This window comes from Capra hircus, chromosome 28, assembly GCF_001704415.2.
Source record: "Capra hircus breed San Clemente chromosome 28, ASM170441v1, whole genome shotgun sequence".
Taxonomy (NCBI): Eukaryota; Metazoa; Chordata; class Mammalia; order Artiodactyla; family Bovidae; genus Capra; species Capra hircus.
Window position 1 is genome coordinate 4,219,540 of NC_030835.1, and position 15,170 is coordinate 4,234,709.

The 15,170-nt window shown below is 39.6% G+C and overlaps 1 protein-coding gene across 2 annotated transcripts in view; it reads right to left on the reverse strand.

The window, feature by feature from the left end:
- Positions 1 to 15,170, reverse strand: part of BMPR1A (bone morphogenetic protein receptor type 1A) — a 146,208-nt gene that overhangs the window by 47,525 nt on the left and 83,513 nt on the right. For both annotated transcript variants that reach the window (XM_018042146.1, XM_018042147.1), the window contains exon 2: positions 10,906 to 11,020. The gene's annotated coding sequence lies outside the window, so the exon portion shown is untranslated. The remainder of the gene's footprint in view (positions 1 to 10,905; positions 11,021 to 15,170) is intronic.

Here is a 15,170-nt window from a genome sequence, read left to right on the forward strand (position 1 = left end):
CCTACTGATACATAGCCAGGATGACATATCCTGATTCCAGGAGAAACAGGCATGTAAGCTCCACATCTGGAACCCTCCCCAACCTCACTTTGTGTGTCTCTTTCATTTGTCTGGTCCCAATTTGTATCTTTCTGTGAGTTGTATAAATGAACTGTCAAATTGCAGGGGCGGGGGTGGTGGTGGGAGGGTGGTCATGGGAATCCTTCTGGATTTGCAGCCAGTCAGTCAGAAGTGTGAGTAGCCTGGGGACACCCAGACTTGCGACTGGCATCTCAAGTGAGCACAGTTTTGTTGGGGGCTGTGCCCTTAAATTTGTGGAGTCTGACACTTAACAGTAGGTAGGCAGTATCAGAATTGTATTGCAGTATTATAGACATGACCATGTTTCAATAACACCACTGGATTTGTTTTGCTAACATTTTGTTAGGTTTTATATCCATGTTCATAAGAAAGACTGACCTATAATTATTTTCTCATATTATCCATGCCTACTTTTAGTATCAAGGTTATACTACTCACACAGAATGAGCCGAGGAACCTTATTTTGCTATTCTCTTAAATAGTCTGTGTAAATCTGGACATATCTACCACATGAACAGTTTGACAGTACTCACCTTTAAAATTATCTGAGCCATGGGCTTATCAGTGAGTGTGCAGGAGGCGGCAGATCTTTCACTACAAATTAAAATTCTCTAATAATAAAAGAAATATCTAGGTTTTTTGTTTAGCCATAATCAATTTTATTAACATTTTTTAAACTGTTAATTTGCAAAACAAAAAAAAAGAAAAAATATTGTAAAATGATGCATTGGAGAAGGAAATGGCAACCCACTCCAGTGTTCTTGCCTGGAGAATTCCAGGGACAGGGTAGCCTGGTGGGCTTCCGTCTATGGGGTCGCACAGAGTCGGACACGACTGCAGTGACTCAGCAGCAGCAGCGAGCTATTCAAGGTATCTCTTACTTTTTAAAATATCTCTTTCATATCTGAGGTTATGTCCTCCCCTCCATTCCCAACACTACTTGTGCTTCCTGGGTTTTTCTTGATCTGTCATTCAAACGGTCTGTCCATTTTATTAGCTTTTTCAAGAAACTAACTTTTGAATATGTCAATTCTCTCCATCATATCATAAAAGTCTTTTCCCCCATTAATTTCAAACCTAATTCTATCACTCATTAGCTAGAAGCCTCAGCTTTCTCATCTGTAAAGTGGGAATAATAATAGTACCTACACCTCACAGTGTTGTTATGAATGAGATAATCCTTGTAAGGCATAGGGAACGGTGCTTGGTACATGTAACAGATGCTCTACAAGTGTCAGCCTTTATCTTTATTATCTACTTTACTTCACTTCAGTTTATATTGCTCTTCTTTTCCTAGATTAAATTACTTCATCAATATTTTAATATTTTAATACATCTACTTCTGCTTTACTGACTATGCCAAAGCCTTTGTGTGGATCACAACAAACTGTGGAAAAGTCTTAAAGAGATGGGAATACCAGACCATCTGACCTGCCTCTTGAGAAATCTGTATGCCAGTCAGGAAGCAATAGTTAGAACTGGACATAGTACAACAGACTGGTTCCAAATTGGGAAAAGAGTATGTCAAGGCTGTATATTGTCACCTTGCTTATTTAACTTATATACAGAGTACATCGTGAGAAATGCCGGGCTGGATGAACCACAAGCTGGAATCAAGATTGCCGGGAGAAATATCAATAATCTCAGCTATGCAGATGACACCACCCTTATGGCAGAAAGCAAAGAACTAAAGAGTATCTTGATGAAAGTGAAAGAGGAGAGTGAAAAAGTTGGCTTAAAACTCAACATTCAGGAAGCTAAGATCATGGCATCTGGTCCCATCACTTCACAGCAAATAGGCGGGGAAAACAGTGGAAACAATGGCTGAAGGTCTGTCTAGTCAAAGCTATGGTTTTTCCAGTAGTTCTGTATGGATGTAAGAGTTGGACTATAAAGAAAGCTGAGTGCCAAAGAACTGATGCTTTTGAACTATGGTGTTGGAGAAGACTCTTGAGCGTCCCTTGGACTGCAAGATCAAACCAGTCAATCCTAAAGGAAATAAGTTCAGAATATTCACTGGAAGGACTGATGCTGAAGCTGAAACTCCAATACTTTGGCCACCTATGTGAAGAACTGACTCATTTGAAAAGACCCTGACGCTGGGAAAGACTGAAGGTGGGAGGAGAAGGGGACGTCAGAGGATGAGATGGTTGGATGACACTACCGACTCGATGGACGTGAGTCTGAGTAAACGCCGGGAGTTGGTGATGGACAGGGAGGCCTGGCATGCTGCAGTCCATGGGGCTGCAAACAGTTGGACATGACTGAGTGACTGAACTGAACTGAACTGAATGTAAGCCTTCAACATGTCACACAAGTTTAACATGTCCTAATTTTCTTTACTGTTTAGCTCTAGCTGTTTTCTGACTTGCATTATCATTTTATTTTTGACCTGTAGGTTTTTAAGTTTCCAAATGCGTGTCTGTATATACTGTTTGTCATTCACTTTTAACTGAAATGTATTGGTTGACAAAAAATATGGCTATGATTATTTGAACTATACAATCTAGAGAATGGTAACTTAATAAAACGCTAATTTCTAAACCAAACCTGACCTTTACAAAGGGCTTCCCTGGTGGCTTGGTCGGTAAAGCGTCTGCCTGCAATGCAGGAGACCTGGGTTCAAACCCTGGGTCGGACAGATCCCCTGGAGAAAGGAATGGCAACTCACTCCAGTATTCTGGCCTGGAGAATTCCACGGACAGAGGAGCCTAGCGGGCTATAGTCCATGCGGTCAAACAGAGTCGGACACAACTGAGTGACTAACATTTTAATTTACAGCTTTTAAAACTAAATGACCTTGTCATGGTCTCTGCTTTAAAAAAAAAAAAAAATCTATGAATATTCTCATTTCATAGGATGAAATTACCAAGACATAAGAACTGTTATGATCTGGCCTCTGCCAGGCTTCCTAACGCCATCCTCCCGCTCACTTCCCATACCCTTACAATGATCCAACTATAGTGGAGCCACTGAAGCCTCTATGTTTACAGGCGTCCCTTTCACACTCCTTCGCACATTCTTTTCGTTCTTTCCTTTGTTTCCCACCAGGTTAACTGCAATTCACTCTTCAGACCTGTTCTGCTCCTCATCTGTGTAGGCAATCCCTGATTCCTACGTATCCGGCTCAGTGAGCTGGCCTATGTGTACTTGTACTGTACCCAGAACACGAATCTTCTATCTAGGTTGGTCATAACTTTTCTTCCGAGGAGTAAGCGTCTTTTCATCTCATGGCTGCAGTCACCATCTGCAGTCATTTTGGAGGCCTATGTGTACTTGTACTGTACCACAGCGCTCAAAGAACACTCATTCATGAAGTTTTTATTAATTATTTGGTATTTGCTTCACACCAATTATACAACAGTAAATGAAACAGACATGATCCCTCTTCTAATAACACTTATTTAATGAGGAGATGTTTTTTGACTTATCTTGCACTGCTTATAATCTCTATTTTCTAGCATGTTACTGAGCAAAACATTAAGTGTTCAATAAGTGAATGAAAGGAATAAAAATATTAGTATCTTAAGGGAAACATAATTGGGGAGTTAAATCAACTATAAAATCACATAATAAACTCTACAAGTTCTTTATAAGTATACTGACATCTACCAATGCATCTACCAAGTCAAGTGGGCCTTAGAAAGCATCACTACGAACAAAGCTAGTGGAGGTGATGGAATTTCAGTTGAGCTATTTCAAATCCTGAAAGATGATGCTGTGAAAGTGCTGCACTAATTATGCCAGCAAATTTGGAAAACTCAGCAGTGGCCACAGGACTGGAAAAGGTCAGTTTTCGTTCCAATCCCAAAGAAAGGCAATGCCAAAGAATGCTCAAACTACCGCACAATTGCACTCATCTCACACACTAGGAAAGTAATGCTCAAAATTCTCCAAGCCAGGCTTCAGCAACATGTGAACCGTGAACTCCCTGATGTTCAAGCTGTTTTAGAAAAGGCAGAGGAACCAGAGATCAAATTGCCAACATCTGCTGGATCATGGAAAAAGCAAGAGAGTTCCAGAAAAGAACACTTTATTTCTGCTTTATTGACTATGCCAAAGCCTTTGACTGTGTGGATCACAATAAACTGTGGAAAACTCTGAAAGAGATGGGAATACCAGACCACCTGACCTGCCTCCTGAGACATCTGTATGTAGGTCAGGAAGCAACAGTTAGAACTGGACATGGAACAACAGACTGGTTCCAAATAGGAAAAGGAGTACGTCAAGGCTGTATATTGTCACCCTGCTTATTTAACTTATATGCAAAGTACATCATGAGAAACGCTGGACTGGAAGAAACAGAAGCTGGAATCAAGATAGCCGGGAAAAATATCAATCATCTCAGATATGCAGATAACACCACCTTTATGGCAGAAAGTGAAGAAGAACTAAAAAGCCTCTTGATGAAAGTGAAAGAGGAGAGCGAAAAAGTTGGCTTAAAGCTCAACATTCAGAAAACTAAGATCATGGCATCCGGTCCCATCACTTCATGGGAAATAGATGGGGAAACAGTGGAAACAGTGTCAGACTGTATATTTTTGGGCTCCAAAATGACTGCAGATGGTGACTGCAGCCATGAAATTAAAAGACGCTTACTCCTTGGAAGAAAAGTTATGAGCAACCTAGATAGTATATTCAAAAGCAGAGACATTACTTTGCCGACTAAGGTTCGTCTAGTCAAGGCTATGGTTTTTCCTGTGGTCATGTATGGATGTGAGAGTTGGACTGTGAAGAAGGCTGAGCGCCAAAGAATTGATGTTTTTGAACTGTGGTGTTGGAGAAGACTCTTGAGAGTCCCTTGGACTGCAAGGAGATCCAACCAGTCCATTCTGAAGGAGATCAACCCTGGGATTTCTTTGGAAGGAATGATGCTAAAGCTGAAACTCCAGTACTTTGGCCCCCTCATGCAAAGAGTTGACTCATTGGAAAAGACTCTTGATGCTGGGAAGGATTGGGGGCAGGAGGAGAAGGGGATGACCGAGGATGAGATGGCTGGATGGCATCACGGACTCGATGGACGTGAGTCTGAGTGAACTCCGGGAGATGGTGATGGACAGGGAGGCCTGGCGTGCTGCGATTCATGGGGTCACAAAGAGTAGGACACGACTGAGCAACTGAACTGAACCAATGCATTTCCAAACCTATTGCCAGCTACTACTAAGCCAACAATCCTAGTACTAGCTCAGGAACTTTGTTCCCCATATCACCATCTTTTGGTGATTCCTAGATGGTAGAGAAAAGAAATTCAGATTCAAGTCACGAAACGGGGAAACCTCAGTATACTCAAAAGCCCCCCTTTTCCCAGTATTTCGGGTTTATTTCATAGTTTGAACTATCTTTGCTCTACGTTTACTTTTTCTTACAATGTTTTTATACTATGCAGTAAGAAATCTAACACGTTATACATACTTGACATGTACTAGTTCATTTAATCCTCACACGGACTTTGAGGCAAGTATTCTCATTATGTATAATTTTATAAAAATATATACTAAAAATCAATAGCCTGATGGTAACATAAAGGTCAGTGAGATGCCAACTGGGTGGAGGGGAGCGTGGTAAGGAGGGGAGTGGGATGAGGATAGTGAAGAGGGCCTTGGGCTTTGCTGCATACTGTTCAGAACTGTATATAAGAACTTACGCATGTCCCATTTATGTAATCTTTTAAAAAGTTTTAAAAACTGTCAAATTAGACCTTCTCTGACACTTAATCACAAAAAACAATAGATAATAGATGGGAAATTGGAAAAGAGGGAGGAAAGGAAGGAAGTAGATGAATTCAGAGGTTAAACTAGAATTTCTATCTGAGACAGCTAGATTGGAAATTACCTTATAAACCTATAAAACAGTGGAACAGGAGAGAAGTATTAGGATGGAGGATAAAGACAGGAATTGAAATGTCACTATGAAACTGAAAGCGTTCAATCATGTCTGACTCTTTGCAACCCCATGGACCTTGTCTCACCAGGCTCCTCTGTCCATGGAATTCTCCAGGCAAGAATACCAGAATGGGAGGGGGGAAAAATGGAATATACTAGAGTGGGTAGCCATTCACTTCTCCAGGGGATCTTCCTGATCCACGGATCGAACCCAGGTGTCTCACATTGCAGGCAGGCAGATTCTTCACTGTCTGAGCCACCATTAAAAGATGCTACTGGGAATCTTGGGGCATGCTCTTCCCACAAAATCATATGCAGCTGCAATAACACAAACCACTACCTGAATCTGAAAGCATCCAAACTGGAGAATGATCAAATAAGTACGCAGGGAGAATATAAACCAAACTTAAACTAAGAGAAGAATAAAGGTGTCTTCATTATGAGGAGGCAGCCAACTGAAGAGAATGAGAAGAAACAGTCTGTCTCCCCTTCAGGAGGAGCACAATAACCAAAGAGCCCGAGGGCAAGGCCTGCAGCATGTTTCTGAGACTAGGAGTTGTGGGTTTCTCTAAAGAAAGCAGTGGGTGTGGGAAAACATTCTCAACGGAGTCCAAGGACAGACCAACAGTGAAGATGAAGCTCATTTTCAAGCTGGGAACGGCAACTGCTTTAGTGTGACGGAGAGCCTTCTAAAGGCTGCTCCGTCTAAAAAATAAATCTCTGCAGACTTAGAAGCGACTGTCACCTGCCACACTGCTAGCAGACCTTGCAGCTGGGAGGGCTGAGCCCTGAGGACTCTTCCCAGAGCTTCAAGGGATGGGTAACAATTGGTTGGTCCCTTTGTAATCGCTCCACAGGAGAGAAATAACTCTGTCTTTCATACCTACTAGTTTGTCTCTGAACAACAGATGCCTACAGCCAGAACCCAAAATTTTGGTATGGGCCTAAAAAAATACAATTCATTTAAAGGGAATTCAGCTAACAGAGGAAAGGCTACAAGTGAAAATCAGAATAGGCAGAAAAGATTGGATGGCAATGAACATCCGAGACACCAAGAGGGTGTCAGCTGTGCCAGCGAAGAAGAAATTCACAGATGCCAAAAAAAGGAGCTGCCGACCTGGATCCTGATGCAAGATTTTACCCCCAAAAGCAGCCTCAGAGCATTTCACAGAGGTAACTACCGGCATAACAACAAGTGATCAGTGCGACAAGGGGAGAACCCTCGGGGTCTCCACGGTGCCAGCAGCTGGCACACTTTCCAACCACTGTGTTTCTTACAAGAAACTCAAATATGGACAGGCGTGGAAGAACCGCTGATGAGGGCCCAGGGTGAAGGGGGCACTCTGCCTTTCTTGCCATGACCATCTTACCCTGTACCTCTCTTTGAGGAACTTGACATCTGCTGAATCCTTTTACACCCTAATTGAGAATTAATGTCCAATGAAGGATGACTAGTACATTTTTAAAAATTTAGAGATTAAAAAAAAAGAGAGAGAGACTGGGCAACTGAGACTGACAACTTTATTTTCAATATACCATGTTGAAATATTTTGAATATTGCAAAGTCCTAAATCAACCATCAATTAAGAGTTGAAAAGAACTTTAATAAAAGCATTAAAATTAGTCAGTTTAATATTTATTATGGAGGTGGCATTATCTCAAAATAAGGTATTTCTCTAAGGACATAATCATACTAACATTTATTTATTAATAAGGAACCATCAAGTTCTGCTTATGAGCATCGTCACAGGTCTCCATTCTTTTAGGAATAAATTTTAATACATGAGATACCATCTTTCAGTAAGAGTGTCAGAATTAGACCTGCAGAAATACTTCAAACATTTTTATATTTTCTAAATCTTACACAGCATTAAAGTGTAACAGAAGATAACCATGTGCAGAATACTATTTATCTCTCTTCAAACTACTACTCTTCTAAAAGAAGCAATACTTTCCTTTCTTTTTTTAATAGTATCCCCTTTTCAGCGTGCTAAGGCTTGAAAAACAACATGCAACAGCATTTGTTATCTGTAAAGAAATGAAGAGAGCAGCAACACAGCAAAACATCACTGCTAATGTTTCTTTAAACTTAGAAAACTTAGATTCAACCAGATTCAAAGAATTACTTCTGTTTGCTCTTCACTATGCCCAACACTATCATCCCTGCTATCCAGATAAAAAACGTGGGCAACATTATCTCTTTTCAACACCCAGTCACAGATCAGTGTCCCTTCTTCCTTCACAATACACCCACGCCAGGTTTTCCTTTGTATTTCCACTATCATCACTCTGACTGAATCCTATTACCTCAAGCTTAACGACTCTCACAACCTTACAAGCTCCCTGCGTCCTCACTCCATTTCTCTAACATGAGGACCATGTTCTTTATTTTTTGATTTCTCCTTTGTGACTGTTGCTACACAGATCAACAGGAATCCCCGAAAAGTAATATTCTATAGAACAAAAATTTATGCTCTGGGGCCTTAAACTAGAAGAACAGGGAAAAACAAGCCTGGAAAAAAATAATATGAGCAGAAGGAGGAAAAACACAGGTCAATTTAAAAATCAACTCAAGAGTATCATATATGCAAAGGGGTATGAAAAAGAAAATTATATATTTGCTGAATGATCAATGCTTAAAGGTTTTTGCAACTTCAGATAAGTTGATCCCTACCTTGAAATTCTCATTACTTCTTGACTGAAACAATTAAGAGTATCCTAATTGTCTCTCGGCTTTTGGTAGCTCCCCCTCCAAACTATCATTCACATCACTGCCATATTGATTGTCACAAAACACAACTGTGATTCAAACCTTCTAGAGACTGCCAACTGCTCACAAGATGAAGTCTAAACTCGCAACCATGGCACCCAGAGTTCTTCGCAAACAAGCTCTCTTTCAGTCTTGTCACTCAAACCCGCTCTCACATCTTGAATTCAGATCACACGAAACTACTTCCTCTGTCTCTTGCATGTTCTCTACACTTCAGGCTTCCTCTGCTTCCCCTGTCCATGGGATTCCCCAGGTGAGAATACCATGCCATTTCCTTCTCAATGGGATCTCCCTGACCCAGGGATCAAACCCGGGTCTCCTGCATCGCAGCAGGTGGCTTCTTTACCACCGAGCCAGCTGGTCAGGCAATTCTTCCCCAAGATTCCTGGGGAACCCCAGCAGTCTTCTACTCATCCTTTGAGACGCCACTGAAACACCGTTTCCCATGTGAAGCCACTTTGACAATTCTCTCCTCTAGCAATACTGTGGAGCCCTTCTAGGTGACACCGACATACTCTCCCAGTCATACAGCACTTTTCAGGTGGCATTAACCTTGTGTACTCATCTCTAAACAGATCCTTCTTTGAGAGTAAAGTAAGGAACTCATTTTTACTGAACATTTCGTATTCTCAGCGCCTAACACAGTCCCTGGTGTAGAATAGGTGTTTAGTAAGTGTTTAAGAGAGAAAGAAGTGGGTGGATATAAGCAAAGCTGTCACTTAATGCTATACTGTTGAGAGACTTTCTTATTAGAGGAATCTATCCTTGCTTTGATAGGCTAACAAAGAGTTACTGACAGTACAGGCAGAATTATACCTTTTAGAAAATATAAGCTGATAGCAATCGGTAGATAGAAAAAAAGAGTGAGGAGACACACTAAGTGGGGAGAGTCCGTCATTATTTCAGGTGAAATGCTGAAGAACTTGAACTTGGATGATGGTGGGAGAATTAGAAAAGAGAAGATGACAACATTCATGAATCAGAGGTAGAGCTGAAAGGACCTGATCCCTAACTAAGCAGCAAGGAAGAGGCAGAGAGTCCGGTTCTGCACTGAGACTGTGAGCACAGGCGACCAAGAGGTCTAGTAAGAGAAGCGGGAACACCATGTGTGAAGCGGGCAGTGGGAACACGCGCTGAGGCTTAGAACACTGTCGGAGCAGAGACGGGAGGTTGAGAGAGATCACTTTATAGAGGCCACTGCTGAAATCAAGACGGCAGAAAGACATTAAAAAAAGAATTTCAAAGACACAGATCTTAGGGAAGGCCATTATTTAGTAACGGGAGGACAGCTATTCTTCAAACAAAATAGGAGGGAAAAAACATTTGAAAGAGTAATTAAAGAAGGAGAGCCAGAAAAGCTCAGGGTTATAGAAGCCCCAGTATTTCATGAAAGGAGAAACGGCGACTAACACAGGGATCAAAGAGCAGAACCGAACAGAAGACGCGACAGAACGTCATGACTGTTCCTCAAACGGGCGGGCAGACGAGCTCAGAAGGGACCAGAGGATGAGCGGATACTCTAAGGAAGCAGAAGCACTGAGCACAACCTGCTGTTTAAAGAGGGAAAGACAGTAGCAAACTCTCCTATTTCAAGAGGAAAAAGTATAACACATTATATATGTATTCTACCTGTTCGTTTTTAATACAGATCCCTAAAGGATTAAACCTTGATAATCTGAGTCTCTATGGATTTGAAAATGAACTTGATTTCTCTATCCACATTGTCTTAGAACGGCTTCTCCCCTGTCCCTGATGTTACTGCAGTTTCCACTTCTTTCAATAAATTCTATCTCCAAAGATCTATTATTTAAAATAACAATTTTACCCTAAATTCTAAATACGTGAAAGCTTCAGAATAATGTAAACATTCATTTTAATATAATCTTCTAACTTGTCTTGTCATCGTCAGAGGAAAGAAGTAATTATATACATCATTTAATGCTTACTTTCTCTAATTAGAATGAAGAAAGCTATATTAGTAATAAATGCTTTTACTCCTGAAGAGCTGCAACGTTTATAAAGAGATAAAATGCTGTAACTACTTAAGAACTCATAAGGAAGGTGATTCAAGAATAAAGAAGATAATAAAGTTGCAGTGATAAAATAGGCGATTTTTAATTGCTAAGAAATGAGAATTTTCACATTAATTATATTCTTAAGTCTTTTTCTTACCTCAGAGATGTGGCTAGATAAAACTGTACTTCCAATTTTCTCCAAACAGCTTTGACCTATGCTTCCATCTCATGAATTCCAAGACAGTATTAAACTGATGCATATTTTCATAAATCTGTTTAGAAAAAAAGAACATATTTAAGACTGAAAGAATGTTTATTTATCCGAATAACACATGTGGAAGAAATACTAAAATTGTATCATGCATCAAACTATACATTTTTAATGTAAAGTTCTATGGTACTTTAGAAACTATCACTTTACAAACCTTTGCTCAAAGACGTTCTAAATTTTGAGTATTTTCAACTTTATAACATAACAGTTCTGTGGAAAAAATTACTCACATGTGAATTTCTGTATCAGCCTAATAAGCTTTTGTGGGGGAAAAAAAATCACATTTCAAATTGAAAAACAAGAACATCAGAAGCAGCACTAAAATTTACAACTCTACAATATTAAGATTCCGACTTGAGAAAAAATATATTTGATCACCCAGCTAGTATTTCAATTTTATCACAAAGTCTCAGTTAGCAGTTTTAATTTCAGGCGGACTTCACCCTAGAATATTGGGAACAGTGAGGGCCAAGAGTTAATCGCGCTGCTAGTTCTATGTCCACGGCACAGGTTTCAACCGTCTTACTACTGTCATTAGCAACCTACTGCTTTAAGAGACAACGTTCATAAATATAAAAGAAGGAAGCCATTAAAACCTTTAATTTCTTTAAAGACAGGTGTGCTGCTTATTTAGAGATCACAAAAATAATTTCATTGAATGTATCTTTTAACTGAAACTTCAAATAGCACAGTATTCTGTTTCCTGTTGTAAAAAGAAAAATTTTAAGCTGTATGAACGTTACTTATGTCCCACTGCAAGGTCAAAACGCCTTTGTCTTCAAGTCCATTTAGAAGTATCATTTGTGTCACACTGAGGTTTAGTAGTCTTGGCAATAATGACTAAATTCATGTAAACTGGGGCAACTTGAAACGGTCCAGCATATCAGATAGCCTTTCTTAAAGACAAGAGTCTCCACTCAGCAGACAGCCTGCCATAGGGCCATGCTAAATCTTTCATGGTCCAACTAAAGACAGACCGACCCTGAAAGCAATTAGTAATGCTTTGTCTGCATTTAGAAGCCTTTAACAGTCTTCCCAATGCACGAGTTACCTATAACTTCACCAGGTCCCTGATATTTTTCAGGGTACTCATATGACCAAACCTTAGACCATCATTCAGAGTAACAAAGGAGGGTAGTAATGGAGACCTGGTATTTAGCATTTCCCCCCAACCCTGAGATGATCACAGTCTTAAAAAAATTACCTTATAACAATAATAATTTTTTTTAAATGCATTCTTTCCACTTTAGAAAAGGCATAAAGATTTTCCTCTAAAGCCATTCTTTGCCAATTCTTCCCTAGGGCTTATGGAAGAAGACAGGGGAGGAAATCACTACTTCAAGCAAAACTCAAATTAACCTATTCTCATCAAGTTTTAAAGTCCCATCAAAGTGACTATGTTTAAAAATATACGGCCTGATTCTAGTTCTACCAGATATTTCCAGTGGATCAAATAATAAATAAAATTAGCACGTAAACCACTTACCAACCATTGTTTATTATAGCACTATTTATTACAACACTTTTTCCTTGGTGTGAAAAAAAAGTTACAAGCTTTAGGCTAAATCTAAAATTAATTAAAAAAAGGAAAATACATAACCCACGACTCTTCAAATATACCACCTGCAGAGTCCAAGACCCTGACCTATCTTCCCTCAATCCTCTCACACGTACAAAGACATTACAAGTCATAAACTTCAGAAAAGTGTTCCCAAGGATTGAATTTAATACCGGCTAATGAAAACCACGTACGATTTGACTTTACTACTAACAGGAAAATAAAAGACAACCAAAGGACAGGATGCCCTTCACGCTGCAGGTCTGCAAGCCGATTTTATATACTAGAAATTGTGAGTCAAAGCAAAGCTTTTTCTAACTTTGGCGATTACAGTCCTTTAAGCAGAGATCTATACCGTACTGGCACAGAAACAGAATTCACATAGGCAAAACGCCTGCATCAACTTTAATCATTCAATTTATAAGACAATGTGCCACAGGCTTTTAGCACTATGAACTGCGTTTAATAGTGACAACGGATCCAGTCAAAACCAAACACTAAACAATTTTAAGTATTAATTTCACCAAAGATTTTGCGCCTGAAATTTTCAAGTTTCTTAGGTCTAGAAGATACATTAAGGAAAAGGTAATTCTTTTAAAAACACATTTGAACTTCTTAATGACTCGGAATAAATGAAAATCGAATCCTTCTGGATATATTCTAAGCTAAGCTAAGTCACTTCAGTCGTGTCCGACTCTGTGCGACCCCATAGATGGCAGCCCACCAGGCGCCCCCGTCCCTGGGATTCTCCAGGCAAGAACACTGGAGTGGGTCGCCATCTCCTTCTCCAATGCATGAAAGGGAAAAGTGAAAGTGAAGTCGCTCAGTCGTGTATCTGACTCTTAGCAACCCCATGGACTGCAGCCCACCAGGCTCCTCCATCTATGGGATTTTCCAGGCCAGAGTACTGGAGTGGGGTGCCATTGATATATTCTAATACTTTCTAATTCAGAGCTAACAGAGGTATTTCCTCTAAGTTAGTAAGTATTTGCAAACATGGGAAAAGTTCATTTTAATCCCATATTGCCTTTACAAAAATCTTTTTCTTTTTGCCATTAAAATGAACACATCCCTCTCAGTTTTGAAGCCCTTCAAAATTATCAAAGTGGTTAAATCTTAAAGCACTGGGATAGTTTAAAGATCACTAACCACACAGAATCCATCAGTGACAAACATCAATTATGGCTATCATAGCTATCTTTGAAGTATTAGAACATTACCCATTAACACCTATATAAGATTTGAAAAAAAAAAACTGGTATAAACATGGTTTTGATACTCAGTCTAAGACAAAATTTAAGATTGTTTTTGAACGTGTGAAAGTCGCTCAGCTGTGTCTGACTCCCACCACTTCAAATTTCCTTTCTTCATTTCCCTCTCTTAGCATTCATAAAAAGCATCCCACATACTGTACAAGTACTATTATAGACATCACAGCTGCAATTAAAAAAGTATTTTTAGAAATTTAAAATTATAAAATAATCATTTTACGAAATGCCTCAGTATGGTTCTTAAACTAAAGGTATTATTACTATTATAAAACCTCTGGTATATTAACTGAAAAACTCAAATATTATGCTTCAGAAAACCATTATATAGTTTTACTGTAACTCTAACAGTATAATCTAGATTAGTTTGGAATGCATTTCTATAATAAAAAATGTAATCCACAGAAAGGGAAGATCAACTTATAAATAAATTCTGTTTCAAAAGTTCATTTATAAATTGAACGTAAGCTTGATTTTGAAACTTAAGATGCATTTTCTCATAAAACTAAAGATATAAACAATGGCATTAAACCCCAAATACAAATGAACTTTAGTGTATAATTCTATGATAGCACTCTTCTGCCTAAGCATATTTTCATATCAAGCTCAAAGTTTCTTATTTTTTGTTGTATCCTAGAATTTAGCACAGCTAATGATATAGAGTATGACTTCAACAGATATTAGTTGCTCTGAAGTACTGAATAGGAACAACTCAGTGATATGAAACTAGGCTGTCCAGAAAAACTTACCTATCTAATCTACAGCAGAGAACCAAAAGACATGGAGAAAAAAAGCTTCTTCCAAAAGAGATAAGACAAAAGGATATTTAACACCAGGGTTAAAAAGTTCTAGTCTAAACCAGTTGTGGCAATTTCCATTCCTCCTGCCAATGAATGCTTTAGCAATAAGCATCTGATCCAATTCTGGCCAGTAAGGCAAGAGACTAAGTTTGCTGAAGAGGTTCTGGGAAAGGTTTTCCTGGGCTGGTAAAAAGACACTCAAGTGAAAATACCTATTTTTTCTAGGCAACTTTTGGTTTGAATTGTTAAGCAGAACTATGACAGCCATCCTAGGACCACGAGGAAAGAGAACGTCTAAGAGGACAGCCCACCAGGAAAGGTATGACAGTGCTAAAAGATGGAAAAAACCTGGGTCTGAGGGGATGCCATTTCAGCTCAGTCCAGGCGCTCAGTGGCGTCCAACTCTGCAACCCCGTGGACTGCAGCCCGTCAGGCTCCTGTCCATGGGGATTCTCCAGGCAAGAATACTGGAGCGGGCTGCCATGCCCTCCTCCAGGGGATCTTTCCAACGCAGGGATCGAACCC